A 14,716-nucleotide genomic window follows, 5' to 3' on the forward strand; every position below is an offset into this window, starting at 1 on the left:
GGCACCCCCAGGAACTTAGTATCATAAAGGAATTGGTCAGGATCTTGGCTATGCATCCCCCAGCTAGTCCACATCTGCATGGTGTGGCCTGCCATTGTGCCCCCGCACTGGCTGGGACGGGTCCCAGGCACATCAGAAGGGTTCCAGCCTCACTCAGAGCAGGTCAGGAAAACCTCACAGCACAGAGCATGAAGTGAGCATCACTTACTAGTCTCCCCTGGTTGCCTTTCACTCTAGGTGGAGTTTGCCACTTGCAGGCAGTTGCAATTTTCACTTGTCCTTGGTTCCCGCCCCCCACCTCCTTTTCCTACCCTGTTCCCCAGAGCCTAGTTTTTATCCGGCCTCCTCCCCACCAGTCACATTTCCCCAGATCCTCACATCCTTTAAAGTAGAGTCCCTACCAAATAAAGACACCTACACCTTCCTCATGCAAGATCACAACTAGCAGTCACAATATCTAGGGAAGAGAAAAGGAGAACCACAAGGGAGCATTGAGAAGGAACAGTCAGAGAAGCCACAGGACAGGCAGGACTGCTGTCAGGGACCCAGAGTGCAACTGGTCCATGCCCTGAAGCCTATAAGATAAGGAGTGAAGACAAGCCTCTTAATTTGATGACTGGAAGGACAGTGGTGGCATTGAGAGCACTGAGAGGAGGAGGGGGAAGGGGTATGCAGCCCGAGGTCTCTGATCAGCAGCGGGGTCCAGCCAGAGCATGTGCAAGTTCTGGGGTCAGATTTTGGCACCTGGGAGCTATATGGATCCCAGTATGTTATTTCATGCTTAAGCTTCATTTCCCGCCTCTGTAAAAGGACAATTTTACAACTATGGCCTGGGATCGTTGTGAGGATTAAAATAAGGTTGTGCATGGAAGGAACCCAGCATAAAATGAGTAACTGTGGTTGCTTCCACCAAAACCTTGGAGTCCCCCTTTCTCTCTCCCACAACCCACCTCCAAATGGACGCACTTCCTACCTGCCGGACCACCCCAAATATCCTTCATCTAACCACTCCTCACCCCCTCCACCCTGGTCCAAGCCACCTTCACCTCTCAGTCAATTACTGCCATCACTTCTTAATGGTCTCCCTACTTCAATCTTTGCTCGCTCTCTCCCCACTTGCCCTCACCCAGTGATTAGAGCGACTTTAAGTCCAACCACAAGTTCCCCCTACTAAACACTGAGTAGTAACCAAGTCCTTACAAGGGGCAGCAAGGCCCTACCTACCTCTCTGCCCATCTCTCACTTCTTTTTGGCCTCACACACCACACTCTTCACTCTGCCACTCTTCCTGGCCACAAAGAAACTCACTGGGCATCCTCTAGACTCAAGGCCTGGCCAACTGTTCCCCCAGCTTGCTGCCTGTCTTCCACCCTCACCCCTTTTTGGTCTTCACTTAAAATGTCACCGTTCCTCTGAACTTCCCTGGCCCAACCTCCTGCACTCCTTAAACTCCTCTCTTAATTTGCTTCTTTTGGCATTTATAACTAACATTTTTGTATATTCCATTTAAGATTTTATTTATTTATTTTAAAGATTTTATTTATTTGACAGAGACAGCGAAAGAGGGAACAGAAGCAGAGGGAGTGGGAGGAGAAGCAGGCTTCCGGCTGAGCAGGGAGCCCGACACCGGGCTCGATCCCAGGACTCTGGGATCATGACCTGAGCTGAAGGCAGACGCTTAACGACTGAGCCACCCAGGCGCGCTCATTTAAGCTTTTAAATTGTCTTCCGGTGTGTAAACTCCACGAGGGGCAGGTATTTTATTTGGCCCACCCTCCCCGCATTGTTACTGCTCCATTTTCAGCCCCAGGGACGACGCGTGGCACTAGTACGTGCTCAATAAATATTTGATTTCATAAATGACGGGAAGACAGGAACCATAAGTTTTGTGTCTTCCGGTTCCTTCACCTGCGAATTTGGGGTATTACTACTACCTGGCTTGCCTCCTCGGGGTGTTCCCAGAAGATGATGCTGGAGTAAGGACTGTGAACAGCCAAACCACGTATGAGCACGTCGCTAACAGAAAGCTGCAGCTCTACACTCCCAGGACAGGCCACGGAGACTGACTGAGGAGGCGCCCGCGCCCCTGCTCGCCTCTCCCGGGCCCGCACGCCCCCGCCCACATGGCGCCCACACGCCCCGCCCACTCGGGTTGGGCCCGCGGAGCCTGGCGCAGGGAGGACAAGGAGGCGGCGCTTGGACGCTGCAGGAACGCTGCGTCGGGGCCTCCAGACACAAAGGGCTGCCGGCGGTACGAGTCTTGGGCTCCCCGCGCAAGCGCCAGCGCCCTTGGCTTGCGACCCTGTACCCTGCGCGCGAGGGACACCCGAGGCGCCCACAGCCCAGGTGAGCGGGGCTGGGGCGGGGCTGCGGGGCCCGCCCCTCCGCCGCACGTGCGGCAGGCCCAGGCTCGCTCCCCGCGGGTGGGGCAGCGGAGGAGAAAGGCTACAGGTCTCCCGGGCTGCGCCCCAGGCAGTCGGCAGGTGGGGACCAGGGGGGCCGGGGCCCTGCGACTGTTGGCGCGGCGGGATCGTGGGGGCGAACCCCGCGACACCCCCCGCCCTAGCCTCGACTCCCGGGACCGGGTCCTGCGCGGGGTCCGTGTCCTCCCTTCGCCTCCGGGTATGGGACCCCAGGTTCGGTAAGCCTGACGTGCTGGCCGCTTTTTTCCGTCACCCCGGAAGGCGGGGGGGAGGGGCGGGGCGGGAGGTCACTTAAAAAGAACGTGTCCTGCGGGAATCCAGCTGCTCCACCAAACCTTTGAAAACCAGATCCTACAGTTGCTGCCGTTCCTGCAGTGTGCGTGGTTCTCGCAACGAGTTTGCAGCTTTCTGGCCCCTCTGCTGAGTTGGACGCTAAACTCCCGGCGTGCGATCAGGATCGGGACGAGGGCTGTGGTCCTCACTGATGACTCGGAGGTTAAATGGTGGGTAGAGAGCATGAGCCGAGGCCGCTGACTTCGCTCCAGGGACGCGCGCGGCTGCCAGGCACCCAGGCTCCTGGATCGCCCACGGTGCCAGGTCCCTCAGTCTCCCCCTTCACCTGCAGAGCGCGAGGCCCGGTTCCTCTGAGCAGGCCACTTAATCCACAGAATGTTAAGATTGCATCCCTCCGTACAGAAACTTTTTAGGATGTACCTGCTTCCTTTGGTTGTATCACGAGTTTGCACTTGGGAAAATTGTTTGAAATAACATGCCACTCTCAGGGACTAAAAATAGTCTGTTGCAAGTTTTATGTGTTGTACTAGTTGTTCAGCAGGATCATCCCTTTCCTCCCATCGGTGGGCTCAGTCACAAATCCCACATAGGAGTCTGTCCAGTCTCTTTGGGTGTTTCACACTCATAAATCGTGCTCTGGAGACTTAGGCCAAGCCATCCAACAGTGGACGGGGGGCGGGTGTCAGGGCAAGAACTGTGGAGCTGGAGGGCTTGGAGAAGATCAAGTGATGCTTAAGGTTTCACCTCCAGCACTGTCAAGTAGGAGGGAGGGATTATGGGTGACCTTGTGTTTTTCTTAGAGGCCTTTGCTGGGATTTCCAAGTTTTCCACATTGGACTTAGAATACATTTCAAAGCAGAATATTAAAAAAACTTAAAAAAAGGTAGTTAAAATTAATTTGTTAAACAGAACACTGAGCAGCCTCACAGTTTTATGAACTGTGTGCAAGAGTCTGTATATTAAAGAAAAGTGCTAAGGCAGATAAGTAATGTACTACCATGCTGTCCCTTTTCTGTTTGATTTATATCTGTATTAGTGGCTTAAACTATTAGAGATTGAACTAGTCCTATACTAGCAAATAAAAATGGGTCTTGTGTATTTATATATAGTTCAGATTCAATAAAAAATAGAGGATAAACATTTTTGCAGAATGAGGAAATAACAGGCCTTCTCTGAAGAACCGGAACTTGAGATAACATTTAACATCATCAAATTAGAAACAACATTTTATAGAGCAAAAGGTAGGGTTTCAGCATTTTTTCAGTTGAGGACTTTATATAATCTTTGATGGAAAACTGTTTTTTTCTCTAACCCTTATTTATCTTCATACATTGTGGTTTACAAGGCTGTTCAGAGATGAGTGAACTGACAGTCATTTGCTAATAGCGTGTTGGAAATCCCTTAGTGTTAGTGTGTCGTTTGTTGTGGTCCTTAGTCCTCATGAACATTTGGTGGTAGAAAATAGAGTAACAGAAGAGTTGCAAAGTTCTAACTGTAAGTTTTCAAAGTATTCAGATCCTGCCCTTTTATGGTGAGTGGTTTTAAGTACTGGTTGGTGGGGGCTCCTTTTTTGGGGGAAGATGGCGTATGTGGTGTTTGAAATTTGGACATGTGAGAGATCCCTCTGACCATAATCTTTCTACCTTGGACACTTACCTCTGGATTTTACCAGGAGCAGGCGGCTGCTAGATCTCTTTCTCCTTGCCTGGCTCAAGAAAGGACTAGAATGAGGAGGCAGAAACAGTGTCCTGGTCTCACACCTTGAGCTGGAAGTTTCAGAGGGGCAGTCAGGGGCATGGTGTGGCTCCTGACTGGAGGGAACAGTGCCCTCTGACCTGGTGGGGCAACTCCAGGGCCACAGCCACTTTGCTCTCAATTCCGTGGTCGTTTTGTAAAAGGTTGAATGGCAGTGGCTGTAACTAGGCTTAAGATTTGGGCTTAGCTGAGACCTTGGCTTCAAGTACAAATTAAGAATTCAGGCTCAAGGCCAGAGATTTGGTTAATCACAAGCAGGAAGCCAAAACTTTGGGTCAGATTCTACCTGGAGCTATTTGGAGGGCTGCAGTAGCAGAAGGCTTTCCTCCCTCCATCCATAGGGTAACCTTGAGCCTCCTGGTGAGACTTTTCCACCAAAGGATTTTGAATGTTGCTTTCTGTGAACCCAGGAATGGGAGTCTTTTGGACGGTGTTCTGTGTTTTTAAAATCTTGGTGAAGTTAGAGCGTGTAGCTGGCGCTGCCTGGTTGTACTCATCTGTCTCCCTCAACCCCGGATTGTCCTTCCTTAAACTTCAACATAATGGCGTCTTGTTTCTCAAAGACTGGTACACGGTCTCCCTTGAGTTGAAATCATTTATTTCTCAAATAAACCAACACCCTCTAGGTAATTCTAATGCACTCAAGTTTGAGAAGCGCTGGCATATGCCAGCTTTTGTGCATTGACTTATTTTGTATTTCTTTTTTTTTTTTCAAAGATTTTATTTATTTATTTGAGAGAGAGGGAGACAGAGGTAAGAGTAGAAGCAGAGAGGAAGGGAGAAGCAGGCTCCCTGTGTGCCAGGGAGCCTGACAAGGGGCTCGATCCCAGGACCCTGGGATCATGACCTGAGCCGAAGCCTTACCTGACTGAGCCACTCAGGCACCCCAACTTATTTTGTATTTCATGAGAGGAAACCAGCAGATCCTTTTATGATGTGACACAGGCTCTTATAACCCAGTTATTTTATTTTGGGATCTGCTTTGTTAATAAGTTAAAATTTTGGTGTGTTGGGAGTTTGTCAAAGTGAACATCATTTATTATTACTGTTAAAGATCTGAAGGGAAGTCATTCTTCACAATGTCTAGTTTTTTTAAGTTTTCAGTTAATAATTTTACATTTGTGGATGTCCATCAGTTGGGATATTTTTAGCTACCAGTGATGGAAAACCCAACTCAGTCTTGGCTTAAACAGAAAGGAAGTCCGGAAGGAAAGTATAGCACTTCAGGATGGGTTGTTCCAGTGGCTGAACCAGTATTTGGGGGCCCAGGCTGCCCCTTTTTTGCACATTGTCATGTTGGTGGTAGCTGTCTCACATCTGGAGGAAGAGGGAGGGTGGCTTCTGTGACTCTAAGAATGAGGAGGAACACACCCAGTGGCCTCTGCGTCATTGTCTTCTGGCCCATTGAACCAGTCACCAGCTGGAAGGGAGCCTACCCCACCTTGGTCTGTGATAGGCTCCACACTTCCCTGCTGCTACTCCATGGAGGCAGGGTGCATGGGGGCTATGGGAGCACAGGCTTTGTGTACCTGGTCACTAGAGGCCTGTGTGGCTCACCACACAGCTGGAGTGTGTCCCCTGGGCCCTCGGCATGGCTTGTGCGCTGGCTATGCTGGTTGTCAGAAATGGAGCCCTTGTCTCTTGGTGATTTGATTTTATTTATTTTTTTAATTTTTTAAACTTTAAAAATTTTTTTGGTAATTTGTTTTTAAATTGTGCGCTCACTATGTACCAGGCTCTGTTTTCTGCTTTTGGTAAATTCTTCCACGTAGTGCTCATAGGAGTCTGCTGCGCCAGGGCATGCTCTTGTCCACATCTCGAAGATGGGGTTATGCTCAGAATCCCGTGGCACCAGGATCTGGATAGGCTCTCTGCAGATCCTATGCCTCCTAGCATGTGGGATTTCTACCATATGTCACTGCCTCAGTGACTAGATCATTTCTGTCCATTAAAAAGAAAGGAGTTTTCAGTGCTGGTAAAAAGTTGTGACACGATCTGTCTAGATGTGTAAAGTGAGAGGTAAGGGAATCAGCAACTCAAATTCCATGTTAAGTGTAATTGTGTTTTGCATTGGTAGACATCCTGGGTGTGCATGCCCAAGGAAATAACATTAAAAAGATGAGTCTGATGTTGGGATTGGGCCTGTAGCCTCTGCCAGCCATCCTGTGGTCCTGCCAGGGCAACCTCCTAGGAGTGCCATTCACACCGGGGGCCTGTGGGGTCTCCCTCAGGGTCACAGATGGCATCAGACCATATACATAAGAACCAACATCAACTAATGTAATTAAACCGTCACTGATATGGGGCTTAGCTTAAGGGCACAGGAATTTCATAAACAGTTACACATTATTTAAAAATCAATAGAGTGGTCTGCTTAGTCAGAATTTGACAGCAAGTTGCCATACCCTAGGGCGAGCTCAAGGTATTTAGAACATCTTTACCTGCCCTGGCTCTACTCAGGTGGCCCGAGGAGGGATGGGCTAGGACTGCCAGTCCATGTGGTCTCCAGGCTTTTGGCTGTGTTCATGAACATGGACAAAACTGGGCAAGAGTGGGCAGTACCACCCAGTCCCCAGCTGGGGAGAGACTACAGGACAGATGAGCTTCCTCCCTGCATACTCAGGGGCTGCGTGTCCCCATGTGGATGGGGGAAAAACTGAGAGTTCATTCTCCCCGTGATAACAGGGAAGGTAGTACCTTCTGCCCCAAGGAAGCCAGTTCCTAAGGGCTGACTGTAGCTCAGCCAGTTAGTTCCCTGGATTCAGCTGACTGATTTTGTGGTCCGACTTCAGTGAGGTCACTACTCCCCAAGGACCTAAATAAAGGGAAGTAACAAGTGAGTTTGCCTCCTGACTTGGCCAGAAACCTAGATGCCCAATTTCTAAACCCCACGATCTATATTAGTGGCCTGTTCTCACTGCCAGTAGCACTCCTCAGAAAACTGCTTCAAATAGGATGTTTGCAGGGGTCCTGCCTAACTCAAACTTAGCCAGGCCTGCTCTGTAGCAAAAATGCTTAAAATTAAGCAGGTCTTGACACATTTTAAATTCTTTTTGAATTTTTATTATTTCACATTGTATACATAAAGTAAGACTTTGTTGTTTGTAGATATTACTACTGAAAATTCTCATAATTTGGGGCTCCTGGGTGGTTTAGTCAGTTGAACATCTGATTCTTGATTTTGGCTCAGGTCATGATCTTGGGGTCCTGGGATCAAACACTGAGTCTGGCTCTGTGCTCAGCAGAGAGTCTGCTTGAAATTCTCTCTCCCTCTGACACCCCCCCCCCCCGCCACATGCATGTACTCTCTAAATAAATAAATAAAATAATCTTTTTTAAAAAAGATTTTATTTATTGGGGTGCCTGGGTGGCTCAGTTGTTAAGTGTCTGCCTTTGGCTCAGGTCATGATCCCAGGGTCCTGAGATCAAGCCCCACATTGGGCTCCCTGCTCAGCAGGAAGCCTGCTTCTCCCTCTCCCATTCCCTCTGCTTGTGTTCCTGCTCTTTACTCTCTCTGTCAAATAAATAAATAAAATCTTTAAGAAGAAAAAGATTTTATTTATTCATTTGAGAGAGAGAGAGAGTGGCAGTGGGGAGGGGCAAAGGGAGAGGGAGAAGCAGGCTCCCCACTGAGCAAGGAGCCCGATGTAGGGTTCGATCCCAGGACCCTGAGATCATGACCTGAGCCAAAGGCAGATGTTTAACTGACTGAGCCACCCAGGCGCCCCTAGGTAAATAAAATCTTTAAAAAAAATTCTCATAATTCACATTCTTATAAAAGGTAATTGCCCTGCTGTGGATGCCATCCTAACTAAGTGATCAAAGTTAAGGTCACCTGTAAAGAGACATCACTGGGCCTTCTTGATGAGAGGTACTGAGAAGGACACTACCTCACCCACCTCACCCTGAGGGTATTCCCCCCATAACCTGACTCTCTGTGTGGAGACATCAGACAAACTCCTGTTTGTGTGATGTTCTACAGAGTAACTAACTGGCCTTTGTACTCTTCAAACATTTCAAAGTCAAGAAACACAAAGACTGAGGAACTATTCTAGTTGAAAGAGGACTAAAGGGACCTGACACCTGTATATGCTACTTGACCCTGGAATGGAGCCAAGAAAGGGGTAGAAGAGCTATAAAGGACATTATTGGTACAGTGGACAAAATTTGAATGTGAATGATGGAATAGACAATAGTATTATATCAGTGTAACATTTCCTGAGTTTGATCATTCTGTTGTCACCATGTCCTTGAGTTTGGTAAGTGCATACTGAGATATTTAGAGATAGGAGGGTACAAAGTATGAAACAGTCTGAGAGAATGAAGGAGAAGGGTGGGGAAAGAAAATGATACAATGCACAAAATGGGGCAAAGTGAAAACAACTGGTGAAGCTCCCTAGGTAAAGGGTATTTTGGGAATTCTTTGTACTGTTTTTGCAACTTTTCTATAAACTTGAAATTATATCAGAATTAAAAAGTTACAAAAACAGATGTCTACTCTGTATTCACTGCAATCTAAATACCTTTGTTTTTCATGTTACAATGTCCGAATTTGGGATGCATCTTGCAATCCATGCTATTTTAGTATTGTTTCAGATTTTGACAACAGTTTTTCCTTTTTAGTCATTGGTTTTAGAATCAGTGGCATCTTGGATTTGATGAACTGTGGTATTTTCTCTGGCTTTGTTGTCTGAAGAGGTGGGAGAAAAGACAGTCCTTCCAGTAGTTTCCTGCGTATAGCGTTTTCATTCCCTAATGCTTCATAGTAGGCCAGACGTCCAGCTGCTTTTGCTCATTCCCCCTCCGTGCCTCATAGATATTTCAAACTCAACACATTCCAGCTGGATTTGTCTTCACCTCCAGCACTCCAAACTGCTTGCTCTTCCTGTGTGTTTCCTGTCTCAGGGAGTGGAAACCTGATTTTTAGCCAATGATGGCCTAGGAATGACCCCATGGGAAGAGTGTATGAGGGAGATGAGTCGGTGTGAGGCCCTCACCCAGTCTCACCTCAGGACAGATACTAGTTTTAGTGCTGCCTGTTTCTTGAAGTGTCTTTGGGCTCCAAATGTTTGTGCCTCGTTTTCTCCATTTGTTAAGTGAGAATGTCTTCCCAAGTCTATTAAGGTAATGGACGAGACAACTTTAAGGTACAATAAAACTCTGAAATTCTGTGACTTAAAATGGGAGAGCTTTTTAAAAAGACTCTTATACTATAATCATTCAAAGAGCTGATTCCCGTTAAGCAGACAACCCTGAGCTCATAGGTCAGTGAAGGACAGGTGTGTGGCCAGGCTCCTGTTTCTTGACTCCTAGCACTTGCTCCCAGATTTCTTTCCTGTTCTGGGGTGAGTCAAGGTGGGGTTGATTTTGTACACTGGATGCTCAAAGGGACTGCCAGGCACAGGTGCGTTTCATAGAACTTGGAGTAGCCTGGTGCTCCTGAGCTCCTCTCTGCACTGGGGCCACCAGTCACTGTAGTGTTGGAAACTTCTGTGGCAGTGCGTCAAGTCTCCCTTAGCTCTTGAGCCGCCTGTGTGTCAGACTTGAAGAGGGTTCCATCCTAAGTGTTATTTTGCATCAGTCCAGGATTACAACATTTTATTTTAGTTTATTTTGTTTGGCATGGACTTCAAGCAACTGCAATAGCAAAGGACGGTGATTTCCCCAGGGCCTGGTTCTTGGACTACCGTGTTTCATCTACATTTAAGATTATTAGTTCTTGGCAATTCTGAATCGGCTTTATGGCCATTGAGTTGTTGCTGTTGACACTGACCTTCACAGCAGGCTCATTCTTTTTTTTTTTTTTTTTTTAAGATGTTTATTTATTTATTTATTTAACAGATAGAAAGCACAAGTAGGCAGAGCAGCAGACAGAGGGAGAGGGAGAAGCAGGCTCTCCGCCGAGCAGGGAGCCTGATGCGGGGCTCGATCCCAGGACCCTGGGATCATGACCTGAGCCGAAGGCAGCCGCTTAACGGACTGAGCCACTCAGGCGCCCCCAGGCTCATTCTTTAGAAGTAGAAACCCAGAATCTTCAACCCACTGTTGGATTCTGTGGACTTTTTTTTTTTCCCTTAAGGTTTTTTTTTAAATTTTATTTTATTGTGTTATGTCACCATACATTACATTATTAGTTTTTGATGTAGTGTTCCATGATTCATTGTTTATGTATAACACCCAGTGCTCCACTCAATACGTGCCCTCTTTAATACCCATCACCAGGCTAACCCCTTCCCCCACCCCCTTCCCTCTAGAACCCTCAGTTTGTTTCTCAGAGTGTCTGTGGACTTTTAAATATGTGTAGAGAACAGAGAAGATCAACATTTACCTTTATATCTTAATTGCATGTCTGGAATTTCAGATGAGAAAGTTGGGACAATAATGAGGGGGGATTGTCATGGTTTTCTAAATAAATGTTATCAGTTGTGTTATTCTCTTATTTTCTTTATAGCCAACATGAAACAAAGGTTACACCCTGGTTCTGGTAAAGAGAAGGTATCTCATTGTTTTATAGCAGGTGAATAGAAATGGATTGGGATATGGATTGTTTGGTTGAAGTATTGCTTTATAATTTTGGGGACTATTCAAGTTAGTGTTCTTTCCTTATAATTAGGTTTACTAATATAAAATTCTTGTAGAACATTAGGACCTTCTGGTTTGGTTTAGAGCTGGAAGAGACATTGCCCCATATATTCTGGATTTCAGAGTCCTGACTTATACATGGAAAAACTTTTTTTTTTAATATTCAAAACCACTTTGTATGTTTGGATATTATTAGTAGGCAAGAGGCAGGATGTAAAGGTTGGTAGTTCTGACTATGAGTTAAACCTCAATATGTGTTCATTTACTAGCTCTGTGATTTTGGGTAAATACTTAAACTCTCAGTGTTTCAATATCCTCACCTTTTTTTAAAATTTATTTTTATTATCAACATATAATCTATTATTTGTTTCAGGGGTACAGGTCTGTGATTCATCAGTCTTACACAGTACACAGCGCTCACTACAACACATACCCTCCCCAGTGTCCATCATCCCACCGCATCCCTCCCACACCCCTCCACTCCAGCAACCCTCAGGTTGTCTCCTGAGATTAAGAGTCTTTTATGGTTTGTCTCCCTCACTGGTTTCATCTTGTTTCATTTTCTCCTCTCTTTTATGATCCTCTGCTTTGTTTCTCAAATTCCACATATCAGTGAGATCATATGATAATTGTCTTTCTCTGACTTATTTCGCTTAGCATAATACCCTCTAGTTCCATCCACGTTGTTGCAAATGGCAAGATTTCATTTTTTGATGGCTGCATAATATTCCATTGTATATATGTACCACATCTTCTTTATCCATTCATTTGTTGATGGATGTCTAGGCTTTTTCCATAGTTTGGCTATTGTGGACATTGCTGCTATAAACATTGGGGTGCAGGTGCCCCTTTGGATTATTACATTTTTATCTTTGGTGTAAATACCCAGTAGTGCAATTGCTGGGTCGTATGGTAGCTCTATTTTCACTTTTTGGGGAACCTCCATACTGTTTTCCAGAGTGGCTGCACCAGCTTGCATTCCCACCAACAGTGTAGGAGGGTTCCCCTTTCTCCACATCCTCGCCAACATCTGTTTCTTGACTTGTTAAGATGTAAGGTGGTATCTCATGGGGTTTTGATTTGTATTTCCCTGATAATGAGTGATGTTGAGCACTTTTTCATGTGTCTGTTGGCCATTTGGATGTCTTCTTTGCAGAAATGTCTGTTCATGTCCTCTGCCCGTTTCTTGATTGGATTATTTGTTCCTTGGGTATTGAGTTTGATAAGTTCCTTATAGATTTTGGATACTAGCCCTTTATCTGATATGTCATTTGCAAATCTCTTCTCCCATTCTGTCGGTTGTCTTTTGGTTTTGTTGACTGTTTCCTTTGCTGTGCAAAAGCTTTTTATCTTGATGTAGTTCATTTTTTGCCTTTGCTTCCCTTGCCTTTGGCAATGTTTATAGGAAGAAGTTGCTGTGCCTGAGGTCGAAGAGGTTGCTGCCTTTGTTCTCCCCTAGGATTTTGATGGATTCCTGTCTCACATTTAGATCTTTCATCCATTTTGAGTCTATTTTTGTGTATGGTGTAAGGCAGTGATCCAGTTTCATTCTTCTGCATGTGGCTGTCCAATTTTCCCAACACCATTTGTTGAAGAGACTGTCTTTTTTCCATTGGATATTCTTTACTGCTTTGTCCAAGATTAGTTGACCATAGAGTTGAGGGTCCATTTCTGAGTTCTCTGTTCTGTTCCATTGATCGATGTGTCTGTTTTTGTGCCAGTACCATGCTGTCGTGATGATTACAGCTTTGTAGCAGAGCTTGAAGTCTGGAATTGTGATGCCACCAGCTTTGCTTTTCTTTTTCAACATTTGTCTGGCTATTTGGGGTCTTTTCTGGTTCCATCAATATCCTCACCTTTAATGTGGGGCTAACACTGGTGTCTCCCTCACAAGGTTAATAAATTCCTAAGTGCTTAGGAATGTCCCCATTGAATGATGAGCTCAAGAAATAGGAGTTTTGTATTATCACAAGATTATTTGGCAAAAGCAAGCAGCCTACTGAGGGGTCAGAGGTGGAGACCTCTTTCCTGTGGCTCTGACTATGCAGGACTTACACAGCTGGGAGTAGAGTGTTTAGAAAATCTCCTAGTGCCCTTTTCATTTTTCTTCCCTCAACCTTTAAAGTTCACTTGACTGAAATAAAAATAAATAGCAATAGTTGTCCCACCAAAAGAAATGTTATGATGGCAAAATATGCAAATAGTTCAAAAAATAATAAATTAGGGGGACGCCTGGGTGGCTCAGATGGTTAAGCATCTGCCTTTGGCTCAGGTCATGATCCCAGAGTCCTGGGATCGAGCCCTGCGTCGGGCTCCCTGCTCAGTGGGGAGCCTGCTTCTCCCCCTCCCTCTGCTTCTCCCCCTGCTTATGTTCTCTCTCTCTCTCTGTATCTCTGTGTCTCGAATGAATAAATACAAAATCTTAAAAAAAAAAAAACCAAGAAAACCAAAAAATAATAAATTAGGTACTTAAAGGAAAAGAATGTATTAACCAAGACCTTATTACCCTCCAGGTTCTGGGCTCATTTCCTGCAGTGTGTATTTTGTGGAGTCGAAATGGGAGCATGTACTAGATTTCTGCTTTGTTCTACTAATTTCAGGTTTGTTTGTTTTTCCCATTCCCCACTCCCAACATCACTGGTGTCAGCAGTCTAATATATGCTTTGATTGGGATGTCATCTCTGCAGTAATTTCAGGTTTGTCTTTTTTTAACGTTCAAGTGTTTGTGTGTTGTTGGAGTTTACAGCCTTGTCTGTTGATATATACCATGGTGTGTTGTGTTTCCCTTTTGTTAGGCTTTTGATTTTGTTCTGAGCAGTTAGCGACTTTCAACTAACATTCTATGAAGAATTACAATCTTCCTGTTTTCTTTCTCTGTGGATATAAAATGTATGCACCTTTCTTCTTTCTTATAGCCCTGCCAGATGCTTACCACTGCCCACTCACATTGCACGTGGGTGAGTGTGCAGTGGGATCTCTGATCAGAACTTCCCCACTGGCTCCTCTCTGTTGGGGGGTGTGGGAGGGTCAACCCTTGACCCTGGTGTGCCAGACAGATGGAATCATGTCACCTATGCCCTGGTGTGAAAAAGTCTAAATTGTTTTAATTTGGGTTTCTTTACTGAAAAGCAAGACTGTGCCTATTCAGTGTTGGCTTGGTTTTTTTTTAATGAAAAGCAAGATTGTGCCCCTAGGTGATCAGCCTCTTTTCCTGGATCTCTCCACCACATTGTTCTTCCCAGAGTGAGAATGCTGAAGCAAGCAGCAGCATGCTCCTTCTGCTCACCTCCTGGTCTGTATTTGCTAATAATGTGTTAACAAGGAGGTTTCACAGTAACATGCAAGGAACAGCCACTCGCTCAGCTTCTCAAACATTTTAGAAAAGAAAAAAAAAAGTTAGTATTCGTACAAATTGTTCCACCTGGTGAACTGATAAAGCTCCGGGTGGTTCTGTGACCAGTAATAATATTTCTCAAATGGTAAGTGTTGTGGGAGCTCCACATTCCTGGGTGTGAGTTGCGCAACAGCATTCAGGAACGAGTCCGTTCTGCTTGCCTCCCTGCTTGCCCTAGCGCCAGCGCTTGAGAAGTCGAGGTTACTAGTCCTGAGTGCCTGTTTGTCTCTCTCGAGATGTATGTGCACCCACATCTCCCCTCTCCTTC

At 45.8% G+C, this 14,716-nt stretch overlaps 1 protein-coding gene and 1 non-coding gene across 6 annotated transcripts in view; one reads left to right on the forward strand and one right to left on the reverse strand.

The window, feature by feature from the left end:
* The first annotated feature begins 2,189 nt into the window (after positions 1–2,189).
* The window catches only part of NINL (ninein like), a 170,654-nt gene continuing 158,127 nt past the window's right edge, over positions 2,190–14,716 (forward strand). For all 5 annotated transcript variants that reach the window (XM_027621880.2, XM_027621882.2, XM_027621881.2 and 2 more), the window contains exon 1: positions 2,190–2,346. The gene's annotated coding sequence lies outside the window, so the exon portion shown is untranslated. The remainder of the gene's footprint in view (positions 2,347–14,716) is intronic.
* On the reverse strand, positions 13,679–13,739 carry LOC113938817. The gene has a single exon (XR_003525016.1). It is a non-coding gene; the product is annotated as a small nucleolar RNA SNORD104 (small nucleolar RNA).

Source organism: Zalophus californianus, chromosome 8 (genome assembly GCF_009762305.2).
Source record: "Zalophus californianus isolate mZalCal1 chromosome 8, mZalCal1.pri.v2, whole genome shotgun sequence".
In the NCBI taxonomy this organism is placed as follows: domain Eukaryota; kingdom Metazoa; phylum Chordata; class Mammalia; order Carnivora; family Otariidae; genus Zalophus; species Zalophus californianus.